Raw genomic sequence first — 12,274 nt, forward strand, 5'->3', positions numbered from 1 at the left:
GTCACATGATAAACAGCAAGAGGTTACACTCAGCAACTTGCAAGGTAGGCGTATCTCCCTTGCAGATCAAGAGATTAGAATTGAATGAGATGAGGTACCGCCCCCTACACTTGGTGCCCAACGTGTAGCAACCAGAAGGGCCGAGATTCTAACCCAACTCCACTTGAATCCAGAGCCCTGAGGCTCTAGCCAGAGCATGCTGCTATCTCGTAAGGCTCAGCTTATAGGCAAACTTTAATTCATCAAAGGCTGGTAGATTTTCACTACTAAAGGAGTTTTGATTAAAACTTAAAAAAAAAAAAAAATTGATTGGAAAGGGAGAGAAGAGGGAGAGTTCCCATCTGCTGGCTTACCCCCGAAGGCTGCAGTGGCCGGGACCAGAGTCATGAGCCGTGAACTCAATTCAACCATCACGACTGCCTTCTGGGTTCTGCGTGGGTGGGAATCAGAAGCTGAAGATGATGCTATGTGGGATGCAGGCACTTTAGCTGCTGGGCTTACCGTTCTCTCCCTGAAGGGTTCTTGACTGAATTTGACCTCTCAGCAAATGCCATTTCTTACTAATCATACTAATCATAATTGCCCCCAAAGACCTGCAGATAAGTATAATCAAAGAAGCCCGAGACTGCATGGATGACTTCCTCTGAAAATGTGGCGTCAAGGTGAGAGGAAGCTGGAAGTAGTTCCTCCTGTCTCTGAAGATCTGCTTCCCACCATTTCAGTTATCTACTGTCAACAGGGTCGGAGAATGTAAAATAGAGAACTCTAGGAATGCACCATTGATAAAAATTTGTGTACCATCCTGAGTTTCTCCAATGAAATCTCAAGCTGCCCTGCTCTGTCCTGCCTGGACTTGCACCATCCCTCTCTGCAGAGTAAGTCCCCTAGCAGCCAACTCAGTTATCAGCCCTATAGTCTGCATTGCACTGTTTGTGCATGCAAGTAACTCCCAATAATGGCCCCAAAGAACAAGAGTCTTGACGCCAAGGAAGAACCAGGAAATCAAACACCAAGACCCACCACGTTCCGATGTGGCAACACAACGAGGCATATGGAAAAAACACTGCGTGTAATGTTCAGTATGACCCAGGAGAAGGGGATGGGGACTAACTGTACCCACCTTCCAGCAATGAAGCTTTGGGAAGCTTTCCTGATGCTTTTGCCCTGTGGTTCTGGGAGGGACACCCCACACCCTAGGCTTGACCCACAAAAGGTGATGTCATAAGGAAGTATTCAGCCTTGATGTCTGCCTCTCCCAGACATAAGATCCCTCTTATAATCAGTGCTGTCTGCCGTGAGTGCCCAGTAGATGAGCCTGAGTCCAGCCGGTGCTTTCCAGCCTCTGACTTCCCACATGCGTCCACCCCCGGCTGCTCATGGGCTTGGGTGAGAGCCACAGACTCAGAAGACAGAATCTTACTACAGAAGAGGGCGGCCGAGCTGAAGTAGGCACACTCTTCAGAAATCCCAAATCATAAATGAGTGAATAAAAGCCACATGTGTCTATAGGGGCAAATTGAAAAAAAAAAACACACACACATAGAATGTTTAGTAAATGATTAAGGTCATAGAAGACACATTCACTCACATCCCATGTATATAAGTAGAAAAGTGCTAGACAGTGGAGTATTTGGATTAGTGATACAAACCTATGTATGACACACATCTAGAGAGTGGCTGCTTCAAGGTCAGATTCAGATGGAGCGTGCTGGGGAGGGGCAGATGGGGCTTCGGTTGGACCTATGGCTTTGCATTTCTCAAGGGAAGAACACTGGTCCCTGTGCTGTGGCACTGCACAACAAGCTGCCATCTATGATGCTGGTATCCTACATGAGTGCTAATCAGAGTCCTGGCTGCTTCATTTCCAACCTTGCTCCCTGCTGAGGTATCTGAGAAAGTAGCGGAAGATGGCCTAAATCCTTGGACCACTGGCCAACATCCACGTGGGAGACCAACTGGCATTCCTGGCTCCTGGATTTGGCCTGGCCCAGCCATTTGGGGAATGAACCAACAGATGAAAATCCCCTTTTCTTTATCTCTCTGACTCTCTCTCTCTCTTTGAAACTTTAATTTAAAAAAAATTATTTGCTTTTATTACAAAGTCAGATATACAGAGAGGAGAAAGAGACAGAGAGGAAGATCTTCCGTCCCATGATTCACTCCCCAAGTGAGTGCCAATCCGAAACCAGGAGCCAGGAATTTCTTCCAGGTCTGCCACACGGGTGCAGGGTCCCAAGGCTTTGGGCTGTCTACTGCTTTCCCAGGCCACAAGCAGGGAGCTGGATGGGAAGTGGCACTGCCGGGACCAGAACCAGTGCGCATATGGGATCCCGGTGCGTTCAAGATGAGGACTGTAGCCGCTAGGCCACAGTGCCAGGCCCGAAACTTTGCCTTTCAAAGAGTAAACAAGCACTTTTTATTTTTTGGGGGGGGGGGCAGGGTGAAGGGAGGAATGTTGGACATTCTAATATATGTGTTTACTCTATACATATTTGTGAGCACTAAAACTTCAAAAACTAGGGTTTGAAGAAACACATACACATGCAGTGTAAGACATCTTAGCAGGGGCAGGCTTTGGTCAGTGCTTGGGATGCTTGTCCTGAAGTCCTTGCTCCGTGGTGATTCCAGGTCCCTGGAGGCAGCAGCTGATGACTCCAGCTCCTTGTCATCCATGTACAAGTCCTGGATTGAGATCCCAGCTACTGGCTCCAGCTCAGACCCAGTCTCAGCAGTTACAGAAATTTGGGTCAAGCAGGGGATAGGAGTTCTCTCTGTCCCTGCCTTTCCACGAAACAAAATAAGCTTTTACAAATCTAAATGGAACGATTTAAAGTTCATCGTGGGAAAAAGATGGGAGGAAATGTTAGTCTAAATCACACGAAACTGGTGTTTATGTAGCCTAAAAATGGCCACATACCAGCAATTTCTAGCTAAATTTAATATACAAAAATGGCAGTAAGCAGTATCTCTAAGAGTGGGAATAAGGGATTTTTTGGTTGTTCTTTATTTTTGTTTTAGATTTTCTATACTGGATGTGCTCTTATTTTTCATATCAGAAAATATCCTCAAATGCATCATTTGAGAGAAATGAGAAGTTGAGTTCACCCTGAGCATGGGACTGGATGTGGGCAGCAGGGGAGACAGGAGGCTGCCGGCTGGTTCTCTGAGACTAATTAATCCAGTTGACAGGCCCAGCAGGTGCAACCCAGCTACTCAGAGCGGCAGCCTCCCTGCCTAGACACAGCAAGGGTGGGCTAAGAGCATTTCCAATGTCCTTTTCTGCAATTTCTGGGCTCTGATCGCAAAGCTACAAACTTTGCCACCACAAAGCGTCTTTCTGCTGCCCCCTAGTGTGCCCTGCGGGAGAGGCCTCCACTGGCTGCGTGTTCGTTCTAAGGCAAAAGACAAGGTGTGATCAGGGCCTGGACACTGCTCCTGCAGTTATAGGTAATTAGTTTACACAGGATGACTGTTAGCACAAACATTGTGGCCGATTAGGATCTCTGGCACAGGGACACCAAACAAAGAAATGACTATGAAGTCATAAAGGTAAGTCCAGCAGCTCAAGGGTTAGCAGGTTCATTGCCTGGCCAGGAGGATCAGGAACCCTCCCCTTCCCTCTCATTAAGGGCGGCTGATGAAATGGCGAAATCGAGTGAAGGTCATTGATGAACAATGGTCTTTTATTTAGTGTTCTGTTTCTGTAGGTGTCTAGGAGTTCTATGGTTGCTACAAAAAGCGACAGTGGAAGATTCTTCTTTCCAAATAGAAATAACTTAGTATTTGTAATATGTTTTCGTTTTATAATTTGAGAGTGGAGAGAATGAAGAGTAGTGAGGTTGAAAAAATATAGAGAGAAGAGGAGTGAGGAAGGAAGGTCGGGTGTGTGATACCAAGTACTTGGCTGGGCTTGGGAAGTGAGGCTTCCAGACAACTTGAAGCAGACTTTCTAACTGTCCCAATGAGGAAACTGGAGTTTGGAAAGATCCTGGAAAACACTGCTGGATGCACAGCTTGTGAGTTAGCCAAGTTGGGAGTGCGACTTAATCCCAACCACTCCAAGGCACATTTCTGGGGCCACGTATGCTAAGCGGGTGACAGACATAGCGGATGCCCCAAATTCAAGGAAGAGCACGGTCAGAGAGGGAAGACGGGGCTGTTGCAAACACATGGAGGATGACCAACCGCTGTTAAGAGCAAGAGCCACAGCAGAAAATAGAAACAGGCATGCCTCCAACAGCAGTGAGGAAACCACAAAAACAACACAAAAAGGATGAGAGAGACAGAGAGGGAGGCGTTTGTGTTGATAATTTCTCTTCCCTTATCCTCTACTTGGAGATTGTCCTTCAACATAATCACATGTTGCATTTTTTTCATATATTTTTAAACTATTATTTTATGATACAGTTCTGTAGGTTCTGGGATTTCCCCAGACCCTTCCCCAAGTCCCCTCCCCCTACCAGTTCCACCTATATTATTACAATAATATAGTCCTTCATGCACAGTCGTAAGTCCATCAGTCTGCTGTTTAAGCTTATGCTGACATTGTAGGTGTGGGCAATAGCAGAGAGTTCAGCCAAGATATAGTTTAATAGTCCATCTTTGAGATGCATACTGCACCTTTGTATCTTCACATCTGGATATGATAATCTTTATTACACAGTTACTATACATCCCCTTAAATGAAAAGCCATAAAACAAACTCAGCCACAGGAAGAAAAGTAGAAAGTTTGCAACAACATAAATTTATTTTTATTTTTTTAAAGGATTTATTTATTTTTATTACAAAAACAGATACACAGAGAGGAGGAGAGACAGAGAGGAAGATGTTCCATCCGATGATTCACTCCCCAAGTGACCACAACGGCTGGTATTGTGCCTATTCATAGCCGGGAACCAGGAACCTCTTCCGGGTCTCCCACATGGGTGCAGGGTCCCAAAGCTTTGGGCCATCCTCGACTGCTTTCCCAGGCCACAGGCAGGGAGCTGGAAGGGAAGTGGGGCTGCCGGGATAGAACGGGTGCCCATATGGGATCCCGGGAGTGCAAGGCGAGGACCTTAACCACTGCGCCACCGCGCCGGGCCCAGCAAAAATAATATTGAGAGGAACTTTTATAACATCAGGTGCTTACAAAAACTGAAATGTCTCAAATAATCTAATTATACATCTCAAGAACTTATTTAAAAAGGAAAAAATGAATAGGACGCAAGAAACAAGATCACAGCAAAAAAAAAAAAAGGAATTGATACTAAAAAATTAAAATTGCATCAAGAAAGAGCCATTTTTTAAGAAGATGGGCAAAACAAACTTTTTGCAGACTAACAAAGAAAAACCAAGTAAAATTAGAGATGAAAAATAAAACATCCTGAGAAACTAGTAAGATGATCTCTTCTTGGTCCCCTTTGGATCGCTTGATCATTAGGTGGTGTCCTTCATCTCTCTTAATATTTTTTACATCAAAGTCCTTATCCGATGTCAGAATGACTATAACAGTTCATTTTCCCTTTCCATTAACCTGGAATATCTTTTTCCAGCCCTCCACTTTCAGTTTCCACATATCTTAGCTGGTGAGCTGTGTCTCTTATAGAGATAAATGGGATTTATTTTTTGATCCAGTTTGCTACTCTGTTTCGCTTGATTGATGAGTTTAATCCATTTGCATTCAGGATTAATATCAGTAGGTAGTAATTTTGTCCTGTCATTATAGCAATGGGTTGTTCATTGCTTGATTTAGTTTTCATTTGCTGTTGTGTTGGGACGTTCTCCACGTTTGCCTTTGACTTGGGTAGGTGCTATTCCCTTTCTCTGTCAATAGAACATCTTTAAGCATCATTTATAGGGAAGGTCTAGAAGAGGCAAATTCTTTGAGCTTTTCTTTACTATGGGAAAATTTTATTTCATTTTCAAAGACAAAGAAAGCTTTGCTGGGTATGTTATTCTGGCCTGACAATTTTTTTGCTTTTAAAATCTGGAATATCACTCCATTTTCTTCTGGCCTGCATTTCCTCTGAGAGGTCAGCCATGAATCTGGATGGGGTTTCTCTATATGTTAATTGATTTTTTTGCATGCATATTTAAGGATCTTTTCCTTGTGTTCAACTGAGGAGAGCTTGATTATCATGCGTCATGGTGAAGATCACTTTTGGTCAACCCTGTTGAGAGTTCTGTGCCCCTCTTGTATTTTGTTTCCCAATTTTTTCTCTAGATTAGGGAAATTTACCTTATTATTTCATTGAATACACCTTTAATCCCAGTTTCTCTTTCTGTGCCTTCTGGGACTCCCATAACTCTTACATCTGACCTTTTAGTAGCATCGCTTAATTCTTGAATACCTTTTTTTTGCTTGACCCATCTCCACTTCCAGCTTTTTGATTGTTTCCCTATTGTTGAAGGAAATGTGTTCCAATTCTGAGATTGTTTCTTCTGTCTTTGCTCATTCTATTATTGAGGCTTTCCACTGAATTTTTAATTTGTTCCATATGTCCTTCATTTCTAATAATCCACCTTGATTTTTGTCTCAGTGTTGTTATTTCCTTAAATTCCTTGAACTCCTGGATGTGGTTCTTTCAATGTTAAGAAGCTTTATAACAAGTTTTAAAAATTCTCTATCTCCCATTTTCTCAATGTCTTCCTCAGTTAACTCTGAGGTTGACAAAGGCCTTTGCTCCTTTGCAGAACAGGTGTCAGCAATATTTACTCTGTCTCTTCTTTTATCTCTTCTGGTTAACAGATGCCTCTCCTTGGGCTGGTTTCTAAGCTGTGTTGCCCACTCATCTACAGTTCAATTTTACTGATTGTGTTTGGTACCCAGTTGCCTCTTTGCAGTCACGTGTGCCACTCCCTCCACTGAGTTTCAGTCCTTGGCTTTCGCGCTGGGCTTCCACCATGTTCTCCGTAACCCCAGCTTGTGTCTCACCACTTTCCACTCTCTGATCCTGTGCTGTGGCCACACCGTTGTCTGTCCAGCCTTTCTTCCATTTCCCATTCGAGCAGTGCCTGGGATTAGGGAGCCATAACCTGTGCATTGTAAGCAGTGCTGGTCTTGCTGGATGGAACCTGCTTGCCATTAGGTCTGGGGGTCACCTGGACCTATGTTGGGTAAAACCCCTAGGATATCAAGTAGATACTATTTTCCCTATGAGACCAGTGCAATACGCTGAGCTGGCAGTGAGTCTTCTCCTGGCTCAGTGCCTGCGCAGCTTGTTCCTTCAACCCGCAGTCTTTTCCTCAGTATACAAAAGGTGCCTGATTTGGCACTGGTGGGGATCTGGGCCTACTGGCCTTTAGGTCTGGAGGCCCCCTAGACCTATCTTGGGTGGAATCTGTAGGATGCCAAGTCAGTATCGTTTCCTCTGTATCGTTTTTCACAATGTGTCGATCCAGAAATGAGCTCACTCCTGGCTTAGCAGATGCACAGCTCCCTATGCATTTAGTCTCACAGCTTTTCCTGAGTACACAAAATGGCACCTGATGTGGCACTGGTGGGGGGTCTGAGCTGTGAAATCCCCCTGTTCTTGCTTGGGCTCTGCCACTTTGCTTCTGCTCGTGGTCGAATCAAGCAAATCAGCAGGACGGGCAGTTCTATGCCTGGGTTCACTTCCTGAGCTCCCGGTGAGCTTTCCTTCCCTGCTGGCTGCTTGGGAAGCTCTGATTGTCGATCGCCGACTGCCGCTGGGTTATCTGGTCACTGCAACACCACTCTGCTGTCTCTGCTGCTCCCCCATGCCCATGGGTCTCCAGGTGCCCCTCTGCCTTTGGCCGGTCCTCTTCTATTTCCCTAGTTCATGCCCTCTCTGTCTCACCCTGTCTAATGATTTTCCATCTGTTTAAACGTGTCAAATGCTATTCCACTATCTTGATTTTCCTGTTGTATTTTCACAACATCAGGAACAAACAATGAATTAAAAGATCTGTCACAGTGGCATGGCAGGCTAAACCTCCTCTTGCAGCACCTGCATCACACATGGGCTTGTTTGAGTCCTGGCTGATCAACTTCTGATCCAGCTTCCTGCTAATGCACCTGAGAAAGCAGTGAAAGATAATTCAAGTGCTTGGGCCCCTGTACCACAGGCAGCTCCTGGCTCCTGGCTTTGGATCAGTTGAGCTCTGGCGGTTGTAGCCTTTTGGGGAGTGAACCAATAAATGGAAGAATTCTCTGCTTCTCTTCTTTCTGTAACTCAACTTTTCCAACAAATATATGCTAAATCTTAAAAAATAATTATCTTGGGGCCAGGCATTCCATGCCTTGAACTCTGCTGGATAACACCTGTACAGAGCATCCATCCTGCACCAGGTCCACTCAAGAGGTGGACCTGGGTGGCAAGTTGAAACAATACTCTGCTCTTATCAATTATTGATGTCTGCTTATGTCCTCTGTGTGCATCGATAGAGTAAAGCAGCATTTATTCACAGTCTAGCAATAAGTAGTCTCTGACAACTTGGACATGGCTGAATTGATGACTAATTTTACTCAGAGCTCTGTCTGGACAAGAAGAATAAATTAGCAACAAAACTAAAATGGATCGGAGAGTGATATGATGCAGGAGGCAAGCAAGAAAGATGCCAAGGACTCTTTAAGATCCTGACTCGTTGTTGCAGGAAATCAATGTGCATGGTACCGGCTGGTGTGAACTGAGGCATCAGGCCCCCAAAGAACTCTACGGAGCTGCAGCTGAAAAGGAAGAATCTATTTCTGCTCATCTACTGGAAAAATCTTATAGATTTAACTATACACATGATGCAGCAACATATTACCCTTATTCAAAAAAATATTCTTGAAAACATACACATGAAATAAATATGGTCCATTGCTACCCCTCTTCTTCATTCCTATCAGTTTGGTAGGTAGATTTCCAGACATTTTTCTAATTCCCCACATATCATCAGACTTCAAGCAGTTTATAGAAGACCTAGCACAATGGTTGAGTGGCTAAATTCTCAACTTGCAAGTGTCAGGATCCCATATGGGGTCTGGTTCGTGTCCTGGATGCTTGACTTCCCATCCAGTTCCCTGCTTATGGCCTGGGAAAGCAATGGAGGATGGCCCAAAGCTTTGGGACCCTGCACCGGTGTGGGAGACTTGGAAGAAGTTCCAGGCTTCTGGCTCCTGGCTTCAGATCAGCTCAGCTCCATGTGGCCATTTGGAAAGTGAATCAGCAGATAGAAGATCTTTCTCTCTGTAAACCTGATCTGCCTTTCCATTAAAGATAAATCAACCTTTAAATCTTAAAAAAAAAAAGTTATGAAGAATGAGATTAAATGGCAAATTATTTGAAGTGAAAAGGCTTATGTATTTACTCATTTGAAGGAGAGACAGGTATCTTCCATCCACTGGTTCATGCCCCAAATGGTCCCAATAGCCAAGGCTGGGCCAGACTGAAGTTGGGAGCCAAGGTCGGCTATGTGGGTGCAGGCCTCCAAGTGCTTTCCCAGGTGCATTGCAGGGAGCTAGGTCTGAGTGGAGCAGGTGGTGGCCACACAAGATGCCAGTATTGCAGGTGGTGTCTTCACCTACTATGTCATCCCTTAGACACCTGTGGAAAGGGTTTAGTTCTTCCATGGCATTTGGGTGTTGTCATTGTACTGTAGATACTGGATTTAAGGAATGGATCATCCTGCCGTGTGCTTTGTTATTCCACTGGATGTCTAGGAGACGACCATCAGTGTGAACACATGTAACCCTGCCTCATTCCTACAGACTGTGGCAGGGCAGTTAATACTAAATGGGGGCTCCCTGACTGGAGAGGCCATTTTCCTATGGACAGATATTCAGGCTCTTCCTGGTGGTTTACACATCGCCATGCCTTCAACAGCCCCACAGGTGGCTCCTGGTGCTGCCACACGCTTTGTTTTAGGATAGGTAATGGGCCGTGGCATTTCTATTTTTAGGATGGAGAATGAGAATGTGGGCACCAGGCAGCTCAAATTGCCTCCAACAGGGGCTCAACTTACTTCTGGGGAACAGTGACTGGGTTCTCATTTCCCCAGGCCCTGAAAGGTATTTTCTGGAAAGTCTGAAAGCTGCGTTTTCTTCACTAAAATCCCATTAGTCATGCTTTTCTCTAATTTGTGCTAAATGCCACCTGATAAGGTCGGGTGTTTCTTTTCATTACTTCTGGTCAAGCTGGCGGAGTGTTTTATTCACATGTACTCCCTTCCTTTGGCCTTTAGATATAATTTATAAGTAGTATTGATTTTCAGGTAAAAAGAGACACCAACCTAGGCTTCTGCTGTGGAGAGGGCAACAGCCTCATTCCAAATGCCATGCTAGGAGGAAGGGCAAAGGAGTTTAGGCAAACAGCAGTTCTTCCTAAGAAGGCAGAATGTCTACATGTCCAGCCACACAAGGAGAATCTTCAAAAAACAGAAACTTTGTAGGGCTATGTGTTTTACGTTTTTTGGCACCCTAATACATTTATCTTTAATTTTGATGTATTCTTCTATGTTTGCATCCTGCCTTCCCACAAATCTTATGATGACAAAGCCGGTATTCCTGGTTGCTGAAGTTCTGAATGTTGGTTTTGTCCTTGAACCCACAAGCTTTCAGTCAGAGGGAGCCTTCCAGCCCCATGGTGGACAGTTAGACCCACAGTCAGACCCATGGTGGGCCTGGGGCTCTACAACCCTCGCCCTCTCCTCTTACGCTCATAGCAGAGAAAATTGAGCCCACGATGAGTCTGAGCTGGAATTGCACATCTTCTATTGCTTTGGTTTGACGTCTTTGCAATTCAATCTACTGTGTAGGAACTTAGAGAGCCAAAGAGGAGTAAAAGAAAAGAGAAGGTAAAAAGATTGTGTGTGCAATAAACATAGGCAATGTTAAGAGAATTAAAAATGGAATAAATTGGTGTGTTATGCAAAGTTATATGTGTCCTATCACACAGTGGTTAAGAGCTTATGCTCTGAAGACAGGTATCCTGGCTCTGCCATCTCCTTGCTAGGCGACTTTGGGCAAGGTATTTCACCTTCCTGTGCCTTTGCTTTTCTCATTTGCAAAGTGAAAATTAAAACAGTCCCTATTTCATTGGGTTGTAGTGGTCACTTTAAACAAGATACTATTTGCAAACCAGAGAACCTCCCTCACCCACAGCTTTCAGGGTCAAACAAAAATATGGAGGTGATTGTCTAGGCAGGTGGGTTTTATCTGGGAAATTACAAATAGGGCTGCGTCCAGGACAGGCAGATGGATGGTTGGATGGAGTGGGCTCTGCTATGCCCATGACACAAACAGAAGTTGAGGTTCTACTGGAGAAAGATGGAAAAAAGAAAGCAAAAACTCTGAAGGATGTTTTGAAAGAAATCGCTCTGGCACGTGTGTTGTTAAGCAAGAGATGTGAGCTCGGATTGGGGAATTTCAGAAGCTACTAGATAAAACTGGTCTACCCGTCACACGGTGTGTGAGAGACAAGAGTCAGATAAGTGTCCTCAGCTAGTGCTTCAGGCTGTCCAGTGGCTCAGGTGGTAAACTGAGGTCTGGGAAATCTTCCCATGCTGCTTTCTGTGGTCAAGCAAATCACACACTCTCCCCAGCTGTCCTTGGCTTCTTTCTGCCGGCTTCCACACGGTGACTCCATCTCCACTGAGACGACTCTGCCGTCGCAAACACCATCAAGGCGGATGGACCCTTAATCTCATTCCTCTCTTGTTTCACAGGTGAGCCAAAGGAAGGCTGAGAGAAAGCAACCAGCACAAGCTCATGGAGCTGGTCAGTGACGGACCTGGACCAGATCTGGACCTAAGTCTCCACCATCTTGAGCTGCAGCTTCCTATTCCTAGCGCTGCCTCCTAAATTTACTAAATATGAACAGAGGGGTAAGTACAGGCCCTGGAACGTCCACGTGAGACAAGGTGAGGCCAGCCACGGTTTAGGCTCTCTTTTCCTGAGAAATGGGTAGGATATGTGAAGGAGGTGCTTCAGAAACTGTGGAACACATGGAGTGGCTGAGGCCAATTCAGTCCAGTTCTGTTTCATGAGCTCATATGTGACATTGCTCCATCTGGCCCTGGATATCTCCATCACATGTGTTTAAACACCTGTAGGACCCTCCTCCCTGGCTTCTCCCCATGTTGGCCAGGTTGGCATTGCTACAGTGAAATATAAGAGGCAACCAGCTTTTGGAAGAGAAAGGCTTTAGATTGTTGTTTTGGAGAGGCGAGCCCAAGGTTGGGTGGCTTGTGGTTTTGGCATCCTGTGAGGGTGGCAGAGGTCTGTGTAGGAGTTAAAGGTCACATCTTGAGCCAGGAGCAGAGATTAAAAAAAAAAAAAAAAAAAAA

The sequence above is a fragment of the Ochotona curzoniae genome, unplaced genomic scaffold, assembly GCF_017591425.1.
Source record: "Ochotona curzoniae isolate NIBS_2020 unplaced genomic scaffold, NIBS_Ocur_1.0 contig_4792, whole genome shotgun sequence".
NCBI classification, from domain to species: domain Eukaryota; kingdom Metazoa; phylum Chordata; class Mammalia; order Lagomorpha; family Ochotonidae; genus Ochotona; species Ochotona curzoniae.